General features: G+C 40.8%; 1 protein-coding gene and 1 long non-coding RNA gene across 2 annotated transcripts in view; one reads left to right on the plus strand and one right to left on the minus strand.

The window, feature by feature from the left end:
- camkvb (CaM kinase-like vesicle-associated b) overlaps window positions 1–15133 on the minus strand; it is a 47685-nt gene that overhangs the window by 24063 nt on the left and 8489 nt on the right. The gene's annotated exons all lie outside the window — the stretch shown is intronic.
- LOC143418737 (uncharacterized) lies at window positions 13068–13780 on the plus strand. Its single transcript, XR_013098749.1, has 3 exons — window positions 13068–13227; window positions 13308–13527; window positions 13618–13780. It is a non-coding gene; the product is annotated as an uncharacterized LOC143418737 (long non-coding RNA).

The following is a 15133-nucleotide window of genomic DNA, read 5'->3' on the forward strand; positions in this document are numbered from 1 at the left end:
CCGACGCATTTTATGAGGTGCTTTTTTGATATTTAATGGATCGGATTACATTTTTTATTTCTCTCCGATATCCGATCCAGTAATTTACGTCAGTATCAGACCGATACCGATACGTAATATCGGATCGGTCCAGCTCTACTTAGAATGCAATACCTATTTTACTATATTTAAAGTCTCTACAGTGATGTGCATACGACAATAAGGTTTGCGCCAGCCCTCATTTCTTTATTTTTTGTTAGGACAATGGGAAATAGGTGGAGCACTTCATTAAAATGTGCAAACATTCAAGGAAATGCAGCATATAGGCCAAAAACAGTTTGGACAGTTCTAAAAAGCTTGAAAGTTAATATTAGGCATGACCACTTTTATTCTTCAGCAGAGCCTGAACTCTCTTAGACAGTTTTCTTGTCAGTGCATTAAGTAGCTTTCAGGAATATTTCTTCGAGCCTCTTGAAGAACACACAAAGCTCTTCTTTGGATGCTGACTTCAATAATGATCAGGTTCAGGTTCTGGGGAGGCCATCCATGATTGATAGTGTTTTATTGTATTATTCTTTTTTACATTGGCAGTGTGTTTGAGATCATTCAAGAATGTTAAATGAATTAGTTGCATATCAGATGCTTTCCACATGGTAAATCAAAAGATTCTGTGTTCATAATTCCATCAATTTCGATCTCCAACACTAACCGGGTGAAATGCCTCCCCAAACCATGACAGAGCCTCCAACACGTTTTGTTGAAGGCTGAAGACAATGTGGTAACTCTCTCCTGACCTCCTCCGTACATATTTACAACAAGTTGAACCAAAAACTTCAAATTTGGATGTGTTGCTGCCACAACTTTTCAGTCAAGTTCTTGTGTAATTTGGCATGTCTCACTTTTCCCCCCTTGTTCACCTCATTTGAATGGTTCTTTGCAGCCACCTTTTGCAGGCCATTTCAGTCCTATAAAAAATGGACAGGTAAAAAAGAGCCAAAGACAAACAAGCTTCAGAAACCCTGAAAAACTGTTGCTTAAGACCACTTTTTAAAAATTATAAGAAACTCTGACTCCTTTGGAACAAATTATAATGAAATGAGGGGGTGGCTAAAGACTTTTGTACAATGTTATATATTCTACTAGAAAATGTAGAACTGTCTCTTGCAAGTGCAGTTTCTCTAGTGAAACTAGCTCAATGAAACAGCGAAGTAGTGAGAGTTGTGTTGATGGCAGCTGTTCCAATAAAGCATACAGCTAAAAATGCTGATAAAAGCTGATAAAACTGATTATATCTCTATTATGCGTATGTAAATGACAAAGAGTTAGATATCATACATAAAAAAATTAACTTCTATATCTACGTCCTACTGAGAGGATCAAACTGTATTATTAGAAATGCAATCCAAATGGCCACTTTTGACTTCCAATATGAGTGTCCATGGGTACTTTAGTGCAGACACTGCAGTACATACAGTGGGGCAAAAAAGTATTTAGTCAGCCACCGATTGTGCAAGTTCCCCCACTTAAAATGATGACAGAGGTCAGTAATTTGCACCAGAGGTACACTTCAACTGTGAGAGACAGAATGTGAAAAAACAATCCATGAATTCACATGGTAGGATTTGTAAAGAATTTATTCGTAAATTAGGGTGGAAAATAAGTATTTGGTCACCTCAAACAAGGAAAATCTCTGGCTCTCACAGACCTGTAACGTCTTCTGTAAGAAGCTTTTCTGTCCCCCACTCGTTACCTGTATGAATGGCACCTGTTTGAACTCATCATCTGTATAAAAGACACCTGTCCACAGCCTCAAACAGTCAGACTCCAAACTCCGCCATGGCCAAGACCAAAGAGCTTTCGAAGGACACCAGGAAAAGTATTGTAGACCTGCACCAGACTGGGAAGAGTGAATCTACAATAGGCAAGCAGCTTGGTGTGAAAAAATCAACTGTGGGAGCAATCATCAGAAAATGGAAGACATACAAGACCACTGATAATCTCCCTCGATCTGGGGCTCCACGCAAGATCTCATCCCGTGGGGTCAAAATGATCATGAGAACAGTGAGCAAAGATCCCAGAACCACACAGGGGGACCTGGTGAATGACCTGCAGAGAGCTGGGACCAAAGTAACAAAGGTCACCATCAGTAACACACTACAACGGCAGGGAATCAAATCCCGCAGTGCCAGACGTGTTCCGCTGCTGAAGCCAGTGCATGTCCAGGCCCGTCTGAAGTTTGCCAGAGAGCACATGGATGATACAGCAGAGGATTGGGAGAATGTCATGTGGTCAGATGAAACCAAAGTAGAACTTTTTGGTATAAACTCAACTCGTCGTGTTTGGAGGAAGAAGAATACTGAGTTGCATCCCAAGAACACCATACCTACTGTGAAGCATGGGGGTGGAAACATCATGCTATGGGGCTGTTTTTCTGCCAAGGGGACAGGACGACTGATCCGTGTTAAGGACAGAATGAATGGGGCCATGTATCGTGAGATTTTGAGCCAAAACCTCCTTCCATCAGTGAGAACTGATGAGAACTGAAGATGAAACGAGTTGTATTTTTGTTATTGACCAAATACTTATTTTCCACCCTAATTTACGAATAAATTCTTTACAAATCCTACCATGTGGATTCATGGATTTTTTTTTTTTTCACATTCTGTCTCTCACAGTTGAAGTGTACCTCTGGTGCAAATTACTGACCTCTGTCATCATTTTAGGTGGGGGAACTTGCACAATCGGTGGCTGACTAAATACTTTTTTGCCCCACTGTATATATGCACAATAGTCTTCAGGTAACATGGCTCATAAGCACATTCCCTATGGACAGAGTGTGTGAGAAACAATGTTAGCTTGTTTTTGATGAAACAGCTGCAGACAATCCAACCTGAAGGAGAATAGTTTGTTTGTATACATATGAGTACATACCTGAATACACGCCTGCCATTGTGCAATGCACGGTGAAACCATATAGTGCGATGCTCTATGAGAATTTGTGTCCTTTCGGATTTCCATTGGAGACAGCCACAATTTCTAATTTTAGCCCAAGAAATGTCTCTGCTGTCAACACTCCTGTACCGTTATGTCACTTGTAATTCAATACACAAAAGTATTGTGATTGTAACGAATCACAACATATTGTATGTGTTCTCCGGCTGTACTCTTTGTAGATACACATCAAAGATTATAAGAAGAATACAAGTTTGGGGAGAATTTAAGGTTGAAAGGCTAATGCAAGAGTCTTAGCAATACTATCACAAATGATTGGTGATGTCTAACATTGGTGCAGAAAACAGATGTTCCTGAGTATGCACACAAATCTGCACAAAGTAGATTCACAAGAAGATGCGACAGTCAGGGACAGTTTTGACTACCAATTCATTTCCAGAATAACTATAAAGATACTGGCTGTCGCCCATGCTAGCCCTCAGCCTTCTAGTAAATGCACTTATGGTATACATTTTAAAATCTTAGGTGCCATCTTTCTTGAGTTATCGTGTTCATAAGGTTTTCAGAAAACATGACTTTTGACCTTGATCATCAAGATTTTTAGTAGATGTTCCCATGGCATCATTTTAAAAATGCTTGAAACTCGGTGTCCATGCCTGGTGATGTGACAGCAATACCCCATTAGACTTTTATGGCTGACGGGTCACAGTGGAAGGAATCAAGAACCCTAACGTGATTTTTCTCTGGGGGCAACAGCCTATTTTTGAAAGGGTTTCCAGTCCAGCCACTTGGTATCTGATGCAAAACCTCTAGCAAGATTTTCATTGAACCAAAACCTGCTTAAACATCAGTCGTCAGTAAAACTAAAGTCATTAATAGGACAACGAATGTAAACCACAACACTCCCAGTACCAAAGATGTTGCCTGCAGATGTCAGCATATTCATATATATTTAAACACACATTCATGTAAGCACTTTTTTTTTACCTACCTAAGCACTTTGTAACATTCCCGACACTCACTAACACTCCGATGGATTCACTGAGGGAAACTTGTCTTGCCTTGACAAGGATACTTGTCTTGTCCAAACATACTTCACCATCCAGACTGGAGTAAACAAGGAACTGATCCACTGACCTTCTGACTGGCAGAAGCTGTACTCTACCTCCTGACTCCTGCACCTTTAAAGATATCATAAGCTATGATTGCTGTATGATTTCCATTAAAACAAAAGTTATACCACTTAAATTATTTATTAGGTGCATAATCATCCATCAATCCATCCATCCATCCATAATCATGCAAAAGTGAAATTACATGAGATTAATAATCATGGCTGCCAATTCCAAACAAATTAACTTTAATAAAGCTGTGCCTTTTGGAGACTCATTGGGAGATTTCTCCTCTCCTCAACTTCTCCTCTACAACACCCAAGTCTTTACTAAGCCAACCTCATTAACTGCTTTGCTCCTGCAAGCTGCTTCACGGGACAGACACTTTAATTGTTACCCATAAAATCGACATTACATGAAAAATATAATCTAGAAGCAGTGATAAATAAAATGGACTTGTTTTTAATGTCGAGCTAACACTAATTGAAAGTCCCCTTAGAGTGCTGACTGTGAAATTAACAGAGCAAAAGAGACACAAATTATGAACAGTAAATTTATGATAGGACATAAATAAAACTGACCGAACGAGACTGTAAATTGGTCACATTTAGAGCAAACAACTGTTAAAAAAGAAGAAGAAGAAGAAAGAAAAGAAAGAAAACAGTAGGAAAAATAACTTTCTAGGACAAACACAGCAAAAAAATCAACCTCAGGCTGATATTCATGATGTTTCTTTTTCTACATAATATTGTTTTGTTTGGCAACATAAAAGGTAGATTAAAGTCACAATGAAGCCACAATTAAATAGCATTTTATTAACACAGCCAGGTAGTCAGTTACATGTTTCATAACGCTGCTCCTGCTACATGGCTTCCTTCAAAAAAAGGAGAATGTTGATCAGTTATCAGAGACTTCTTAAAAACCTCTTAAAAATAGCAGTTCCTTTTCTTGAAGTTGGATATATAACAGATCAAATTAGCTGAATGAAAAACTGCTATTTCTTTGGCCCAGCACCCAACACACTAAATGCCCTGTCTTACTCTCGTAGTCTCAAGATCCATCAAGTCATCACCAGGAGCGACAGCCACCCCTGACTCTAATCTCATCCTTTTGCTAAATCTACTTTCACCTGTCTTCAGGAAGAAGAAATGCTAAAACCAAGAATGTCAGTACTTTATGAACTCTAGGAGTTCCAGCAGCTGATTTGTTTTTCCATCAAAACTGAAGCTTTTTATTAAAAAAAAAAAAAAATAAAACAAAACTTCAGTTTTAGCCTGTATACAGTACAACAAGATGGTGCATACAGTCCATGGAAAGACAGTACAGACATGCATATATAAGCACCCTGCCTGGGGCAGCACAGACAGAAGTAAAGATACATCTGCAGGAATTAAAAAATGCTTCTAAATGACTGGATAATTTTCTCTTAACCTGAGGCTTAATGAATCTGCCTGATAAATTGACAAGAGGGGGAAAATAAAGAGAAGTGTGGGGAGAAATATGAGCAGCTGAATCGGTGCAGCCCTGAGCAGCCCTGAGTTCATTCAAAGACGAGACTTAAAGCTAATGCCTGTACAGTTCCACATTAAAGACATAGGAGTCCAGCAAGAAAAATAAAACATCGTTGTGTCCTACTTTACTAACAGCTCTTCAAGGCTAACCACCAGAAATCTATTTAAAATCTGCTGAGACATTTCACTAAAGACTCAAACCGTCAATCTCATCATAGTACAAAAGGAAGAGTAAGGGGATCACCAAAGTCATTAAGGGTGATCTTTTAGGAACCAAGCCTTCCAGTTCAAGACAAATGTGCAAACGCAAATTAGCCTGGAGCCCTCCAGTTCAGTTTCAATTTCCAAGGGGTTTTCATCAACAGGCAAAGACTAAAATACTCCTACATACAACTTTATTAATGCACTGCACTACAATCCTGGACTGTACTGCTGGCATGTGTCTGTGACTGATATCATGGTCGTGATAAAAAGAGGGAAAAGCCCAATATTTCTTTTTGTCTTTTTTTTTTTTCTTGTTAGCACAATCCAATTCTTTCCTGCACCACCCCGTGTCCTCTCACAATCTGCTGTTTCCTCTACTCAGTGTAAGGCGAGTAGTTTGGGTCTAATGCTCTCATTAGTTCCTGCTCTATCTCTGCATAGCATTGCATGCTGGCTTCATCTTTTATTCTCTGTTCTCATTCAGTTTGAACAGCCCTGCTCTCCCATCTGGGAGCAGAGGATTCTTTTCCTCCCATTATATCATCCTTTCACTGAACTGGATAAACTGTAAATAGGAAGTTTAGAGCCTCTGACAGGGGATGGAGAGTGCTGATGCTCCTCCTGCTACACCCAGAGCCTGATGGTTAAAACAAGGATGATGTGGAGGCTTTTGTGTTAAGTCCTGCACATCTGAAACTGAATGCCACATGACAGCGTGTTGCTCAAAGGCAACACGTGTGATGAGGATATGGGAATCTGCATGAGTCATCATTATGAATTTGATGACAAAATAGCATCAATCCACAGAGAGTGCAGACACTGACATCAAAATATGCTCCTTAAAAATACGTAAAGATCACATACCATCGTGATTATATATATATATATATATATATATATATATATATATAAAAAACACCCAGCACGCCCCTGCGGGCGGTTTATCCTTCAAGCTCGGGTCCTCTACCAGAGGCCTGGGAGCTTGAGGGTCCTGCGCAGTATCTTAGCTGTTCCCAGGACCGCGCTCTTCTGGACAGAGATCTCCGATGTTGTTCCCGGGATCTGCTGGAGCCACTCGCCACTTGGTTAGCCACCACCATTTTGTCCGTCTGTATCTGGAAGTCCCACTCTCTCTCTCTCTCTCTCTCTCTCTCTCTCTCTCTCTCTCTCTCTCTCTCTCTCTCTCTCTCTCTCTCTCTCTCTCTACATATATATATATATATATATATATATATATATATATATATATATATATATATATATATATATATATATATATATATATATATATATATATATATATATATATATGGCAACATGATATATAGAAGCATGCTAAAAATAATACTGTGTACAGCTGCAAAACGGGGCTAGGCTGCTAAGTACTTGAATGCATCTGAGCAGTATAAATCAGCTCTGGTGAAATAGATTTAGGTATTCAGCTAAAAAAAAGTGAGTCAGCAAAAACAGGAATGCTGCAGTGGGAAGTTTAACACTGTTGTGTAAAAGGAAAGCAATTCTCTGATGACTCTGCAATAGTCGGCCTCATCACTGATGGGGACGACAAGGAGTACAGAGGTCTGACCCAAGACTTTGTGGACTGGTGCCAGCTGAACTACCTCCAGATCAACGCCAGTAAAACCAAGGAGCTGGTGGTAGACTTCCGCAGGCACAAGCATTCTCCACTGCAACCACTGAACATCCAAGGTATGGACATTGAGGCTGTGGACAGCTACAGGTACCTTGGTGTTCATCTGAACAACAGACTGGACTGGACTCATAACTCAGACGCCCTCTACAGGAAAGGGCAGAGCAGGCTGTACCTGCTGCGGAGACTCAGGTCGTTTGGAGTGGAGGGCCCACTCCTGAAGAAATTCTATGACTCTGTTGTGGCTTCTGCTATCTTTTATGGCGTGGTCTGCTGGGGCGGCAGCATCTCTGCTGGGGACAGGAAGAGACTGAACAGGGTGATCCGAAGGGCCAGCTCTGTTCTAGGATGCCCTCTGGACCCAGTGGAGGTGATGAGTGACAGGAGAACGGCGGCTAAGCTGTCATCCCTGATGGACAACATCTCCCACCCCATGCAGCAGACTGTGACAGCACTGAGCAGCTCCTTCAGTGGGAGACTGCGGCACCCACGGTGTGGGACGGAGAGATTTCGCAGGTCTTTCCTCCCCACTGCTGTCAGACTCCATAATAAAGACTTTAACTGATCAAGCACACACATCCATACATATGCAATAATACTAAGTGCAATAATCCTTTCTGTCATCGTTGTATTTTTACTCAGTTGTATATAGTATTTGTATTTGTATTCTATTTTTATCTTATTGTATATTTATTTTATTTTATTCTACTGTATATAGTATTTTATTTTATTCTATTCTGTACAGTTGTGTACTGTATTTATTCTTATTGTATTCTAATTTTTGCCTCATAACTTTTGCACTGTCCACTTCCTGCTGTGACAAAACAAATTTCCCACGTGTGGGACTAATAAAGGTTATCTTATCTTATCTTATCTTATCTCATAGGTGTGAAATCGACGTGGCTCACTCATTTTCAGCAGGAAACCATCATCAAATCAGCACACACTGCAGTATAACGGATGAAAACCAACCCAGCGATAATGATTCAGTCTCATAAACAGGCCTCCCTCATTCTTCTAGAATTAACCAGTTTTAGATTTTGTTAGCTCTCCCTCCAAGTCCAGCCTTAAAAGCCATCCACGTCTTCATTTAAATTCTCTTTAATTTGGAGAGAGCAAATAAAACTCAACAGCATAAAGAGACTTTGTGGTCAGGGCACCATGCCGCTGCTTGTTAGAAGTGTGCTACTAGGTTCTTGGAGGGAATAGAAACTGATGGGGATGAGTGTTACAGAACTGTTGTTTTCTGAGGCTTTGGTGTGAAATCAAAGAGAAGTTTCTAACGCTCGCTGCTTTGGAGAAAAGCCTAGAAATGGAACGGGGATATTATATCAGTTAATGATGACTATCTACAGCAAAACTCCTGCAGGGAGATGTTAAGTACAGTAAGGACAGTCAGAGCATATCATTACATGAATTCTACTTTAAATGTTTACCACCTGAAATGGAATACACACAGCTTTCTAGTTAAGGTTTGAGGTTTTATTTCAGTCAAGAACCATAAACCTTTTTCCCTTTATTGTCACACAGATGAACCTGCCAAATTTTTAAAAAGCATCTGGTCACAAAAGAAATAACTGTTCCAGTTTTCCTTCATTATTTAGGCTCAGAGTCAGTCAGCAGAGCACACTAGCTTTCACTAGTTTGACATGGCTTTTATTTGAGACACAAAAACAAGAGGACAGGAAGACAGATTTTGACAGGGTGCTGTTGCTTTGATGATTCAGCTCAAAATGAACTCTTTGCCAAATTGTCTGCTTGCTTTGTAACAATGTTTAGCTGGGTTGTGCATGTCATCCACATGGATGCCAGGACCCAAGCAGTATTTTGCATTGTGACAACAATACATGAATGCTGTCACGGTCCTGGGTCAGTGGCCCAGTGTTTTGAGTTTCTTGTGTCTCTGAGTTTTTGTATTATGCTCTTAGTTCTTTGTTGCCCCAGTTTATTCTATAGTTTAGTGTCTTAATTTGGCCTTCTTGTATTCTGTTTAGTTCTCTGAGTATTTAGTAGCTGCCCTCTATGTCTCTTTGTTGTTGTTCTCTGTTTTTCTTAGTTGCTCTGTCTCCCCTAATCTAGTTTGCGTCTGTGCTACTTCCTGTTTTACTTTGAAGGTCTGTGTCTCATGTGAGTGTATCCTACTCCTTTGCCCCCTTGTCTCGTCAGTCCTGATTTCTCCCAGCTGTGCTCCCCTTCTGTGTCTCATTCCCCTCGTTATTTCCCAGTGTATTTGAGCCCTGTATTTCTCTGTGTCAGTGTCACGATCTCCCTCATGCTGTGTGCGATTCTCCCCGTGTCTCCTGGTGTACATTATAATTAGCTTTTCCCAGTTTAGTTTTGTATTGTTTGTGATCTGTTTTCCAGCAATAAAGCTGTGCTTTTGAGTTCAAGTTCTGTCCCCGTGAGTTTGCATCTGGGTCCAATTCCTGCCTGCCACACAGCCGAAACATGACAAATGCATTCCCTTGCTGCACGTTCTAAGGGTACTGTTGTTGTCTGGCATCCACATCCAGAGAATCTATAGCAAACGATTGATTTAGGAATGATCATTGATGTTTTTGAAGACTTGTGAACCAAATACAAATACGTGTGCACCAAAAGGAAGCAATATTGATCAGTATCAGTCACAGTATCAGTTCCGCTGTTCATACATAATTCGGTTAGAAATGGTTCATAGCCTACACATTTTAAGCATTTACGGTTTACAGCTAAAAAGATGATAAGGGGCCAGTGATTTCATGATGAAATTATATGCCATCCAGTATAGGTACATGTACCTATAAATGTAAAAATTATGAGTGCAAGAATTTTAACTATTGTCTTGAACAATGCATGAATTCCACAGTCAGTGCTATAAGGAATAATATGTGGTTAATTAGCCAAAGAAATGAGAAACGCTGTGTGGGAGTGTGTAGCTCAACTCACAGTTTAATGGAGTGTAGGTTTCAACAGATGCTGATACAATTTTTTAGGGTAATTAAGGTAAGGTAATGTTAACCCTCTACAGCCTGAACCATGAAATAATTGCTAGAGAATTCAAATTTTTTGAAAATGAGTGTTTAGTGAACCTTCTAATGAAATAATTACGATTCATATGTTATTGCTTGCAAGAAGACAAATGAGACCTTCACCTGGAGCACAATTTGGGATAAAGACCAAATTATTGTGTGATTGGGTGATCATTATGTGCAAGCAGATGCTACCACAGGTGATACCACTGTGGACTGTGTACGAATGGACGGACAACAGACGCATGGCCATTTAATAATGATTAAAATCAGTATACCTGGCAGCTACGATAGTTTTGTGCACAGACAGGCAAAACCGTTAGAACAAAAATGAAATAAGTTCATTATTGTCCAGACAGCAAAAACTGTTTCTTAAAATTTCCTTTTAAAAAATCTTTACACTGATTTACATCTGGAATCCAGGAATCAGGCAGCTCAAGGCAGAGGCCTTATCAGTATGCATGTACAGTACTTTGTTCTGACAGTCACATACTGTACACCCAAGAAAACTATGCACAAAGGAAAGCATGACTTTTTCAAACAGGCTGGTCTATGTGTACTTTCTTGTGGACAGTAGATTTTTCAGAATGGAGCTTGTGAGGATAATTTATCTCTACTGAAGATAAAAAGCGGGAAAGTTAGTTGTTCTTGCACAGCAGTTATAAAAAAAAATATGGCACGAGGGCCTAAGTGGCAAATTTGTTAAAGAGAGTTAGTAAATTACCACAAATTCAATAATTAGATCCGACATTTCTGCAGTCATAAATATGCAGAATGTCTGCCGAGGTCTTTAAAACATTGCCACAGAGCAGATTAATTCAACCTTCATGTCCTATTTGAGAAAAATCGCCTTTATGCTTGTGCAAAGACTGTTTGTTAAAAAGCTTTTCTGCAGAGTCAGTAATCTCTGGTGCAATGTAAACTAGGGATAATAACATTTTTGTCTTTGTCTGTAAAATATCAAAGATCCAGTTCGTAACACAGAAACCTACATACAGTGTAATGTCTAAGTAAGTAGGTCGTTTTTGCAATGTACACCACAGCGTCATCATATTTACCAGCTATTCTCTCTCTGGGGGGGCAGCAGGATGAGGAATGCATAATCTCCCTTGACAGAATGTTCATGAAAATTAGGATGGTGTCACTGCTGTATGCTTTTGGATGCTTAGAAAGAGAAGCAGGCTTGCACTGAACTTGTAGCTGCTTTACAAATGGCAGCTGAGTGGAGCAGCTACATTTCTCACTGTGCGCAGGTAAGCAGATGTTTGAGACACCGACTTTAAGAGAATTCAGTTGCAAACAGAATCACAGTGCTGTGGCTTACAAGTTCCACAAGAGCTTAAGTGCAGTCTCCATGGTTACATAGTACTCACATGGGTGAAATGGAACAGGGCTCGATCTGTAAGAGATGACATATTCACGGTGGAGAAAGAACTTTGCCTTCTGGAGGGAACACACTCTAACACCTCAGACTGGGGTGAGTACGTGTTGAGACCCACCATATGGACCCAGTGAGGGATGATGAGCTGTGTCTCATATGGCCTTGATAGCCCCGGTGGAATCGCGCCTGCCCACCAGCCCAGGCCCACCTGGTCCTTGGCAGAGCCAAAAGCAAAACTCATTCTCTGCAGGCGATACTTCCTGTTGCACACAGACAAGCGCTGAGCCACCCAAGAAACGTCATTCAGTTTGCATTTCCGCCAATGCTTAAATTGTTCTAGGCATTCATGCATGTTTCACACCCACAGTGTGATCACATTTGTCCTTCTGAAAGGAGACGATAGTTCACTCCAACCACGTCAGATCCAGCACAGCACTCCAACTTAGCCTTACTTATTTTATTGTATGTACCAACGGATGACCCAAAAAGGAAGTTCATTAGATCAAACATTTTATTCATTTAACCTTTTATTCATTGTTGTTAAGTATTTGCTTCAATTTAACAATTCATAAAGTAAATGATCGCATTCATTTTATTAGCAAAAACCCATTCTTAAAATTTTCATTCATGAAGTGAGGCAGAGACTGAGCGAAACAGGCCTTTATGGTCAAATAGCTGCTAAGAAACCACTACTAAGGAAAAGCAGCAAGCAGAAGAGATTTGTTTGGGCCAAGAAACACAAGACATGAACATTAGACCAGTGGAAATCTGTGCTTTGGTCTGATGAATCCGAATTTGAGATGTTTGGTTCCATCCGCCGTGTTTTTGTGTGACACAGAAAATGTGAACGGATGGCCTCTACATGCATGGAGGTGTGATGCTGTGATGGTGTGATGGTGTGGTAGGAAGGCTGGCTAGCACAGCATTCTCCCATCCGGTTTGTGTTTAGTCGGATCATCATTTATTTTTTTAACAGGAAAATGACCCCAAACACACCTGCAGGCTGTGTAAGGGCTATTTGACCAAGAAGGATAGTGATGGATCGCCACATGACTTGGCCTCCACAGTCACCTGACCTAAACCCAACCGAGATGGTCTGGGATGAGACGGATTGCAGAGTGAAAGCAAAAGGGCCAACAAGTGCTCAGCATCTCTGGGAACTCCTTCAAAGCTGTTGGAAAACCATTTCAGGTGACGACCTCATGAAGCTCATCGAGAGAATGCCGAGAGTGTGCAAAGCAGTAATCAAAGCAAAGGGTGTCATATGCTGTGGGAGTGTCTGGTTGGGCGTGGTCCAGGTTCCTGTCATTTGTCCCTGGGAGTGGAGTTGGCCAGCTCATCACCTGTTGTCAATCTCCGGGGCTCCACCTAGAGGGTTTTTAAGCCAGCACGGCCTGCCACTCCTCGCCAGTTCGTCCTGCTACCATCTGTGGTAAACTCGGCCTCCTCTGAGCTCTGACTCTGTATATCTGGACCTTGGGTTAATATGTTTTTGTTTCCTGTATTCTTCAGATTCTCCACCCATCGCACTCACCAGTAGTGCTGTTTTTGGTCTCCATCCTGTCCTCCCATCTGCTCGGAACCCGAGGATTATATACTCCACTTCTCCTCAGCCTGCCCTTCAGTCTGTATTCTCCATCTCTTCGAAATCTGGACCGGACTCTCCACTCTTGACCCTCTTTGGAATACACCCCTGGCAGCCTTTTCCCCGTTAAATGACTAGGGTCGCCAAGTAAGCCCAAGACTATTCACTGGCACTCCGTACCTTTGTCCCTTACTCGTTTGTTTCCCATTCAGTAACATTTCTCCCCTGTGTTTACAGAAGTTCCCGTTAGAAGTCTCCCCGTGCTCTACGCCGGTTTCTCCGCCCACGGATTTCCTTTAGTTTTCTGCGTATGGTTTTTGTTAAACCCAGTTCCGTTCACGTTTTGTTCTTTTCAATAAATTATACACAGTTCTAAGCAAATTGAGTCTGCTCTTGAGTCCACCGCATTCTCGTCCGTGACAAAGGGTGGTTATTCTGAAGAATCTAAAATCTAAAACATGTTTAGAGTTATTTCACACTTTTTTGTTTACTACATAATCCCATATGTGTTCATTCATAGTTTTGATGCCTTCAGTGACAATCTACAATGTAAATAGTCATAAAAATAAAAATAAAGAAAGACCATTAAATGAGAATGTGTGTCCAAACCTTTGACTAGTAGTGTATATATATCGATAGGCTCATTATAGTAAGATAATAACTTAACTTGGTTAAAGCCTTGTTTACCCAACACTATCACTAACAATGTCTTCCTTGTACTTAATGTTAAATAAGAAGAGATTTTTGCCAAACATACTGAACACATATGCACACACAGACGGGGTAAATCTGTAACCTATGAGCTGATGATACAGTAACATAGTGCAACACACTTACTGGCTCAGAGGAGTCCTTTGTAAATGACTGGAAAAGCACTACTTCTACATGTGCTAGTTAAAAAAACCTCCTGGTCTATAGCATTTGAAATTGATGCCACAACGTTAATTATAAGCAGATATAAACACATAACGCCAACTATGGGAAAGCAGCAGCACACTAATGCTTTGTTACATTGTATTGCAATTGTAATAACTTGCCCACTGAAATAGAGCAGACTCTACCGATAACGCTCATGTAATGTGGCTAAAAGCTTCTGAAGAGTTGCAAAAAGGCCCTTGAGGTTAAAACACTTCTTCTTCCGGTGGCACTTTTTTGAACGTGTACGGCAGATTTAAGTATTCTCGTTGCTGTTGCTATGTATCAGAGTCCTTTAAAAGGATGCATGCTTCTTGACATGTGGCTCTCTTTTAATAATGCTCTCATGACGACAATGTTCCTGGCAGAAACAACATGCAACTGTTGAGGCACAACAAAGCCAGTCTGAAGTGACTGACTCATTTAATTCTATGATGGTTGGTGGCAAGTGAATGTATACGAATGTGTGCTGGGAAAACAGGAGCGGGTACACTAAAAACCCATGGGGTCAGTCCTGATATGCTTGCTTGGCCTTTTTTGGTATAAGTTAAGAACAGGCTAACTGCAAAAAAACCCTAGAAATGGTGCTTCTTTACCTCCCACGTGAATGAAGAAAGCCTACCTCTGAGGCCTTTCTCCAGTCAGTAGTAGCTGTCTGTACCTAAATATACTTTCCTCTCTTTTCTTGCTTGGTCTAGGCAGTGATACAGTTAATCTCCTCTCTGTGTGCTGCTGCGCTCCATAAGAAGAGAATGAAAGGGAGAGAAGCGTATATACACGCTGAGAAAACAAGCAGGGAGGAGTGGCGAGGGGCCAGGTGACTCAGAACATGTGACAG

Source organism: Maylandia zebra, linkage group LG5 (assembly GCF_041146795.1).
Source record: "Maylandia zebra isolate NMK-2024a linkage group LG5, Mzebra_GT3a, whole genome shotgun sequence".
Classification (NCBI taxonomy): domain Eukaryota; kingdom Metazoa; phylum Chordata; class Actinopteri; order Cichliformes; family Cichlidae; genus Maylandia; species Maylandia zebra.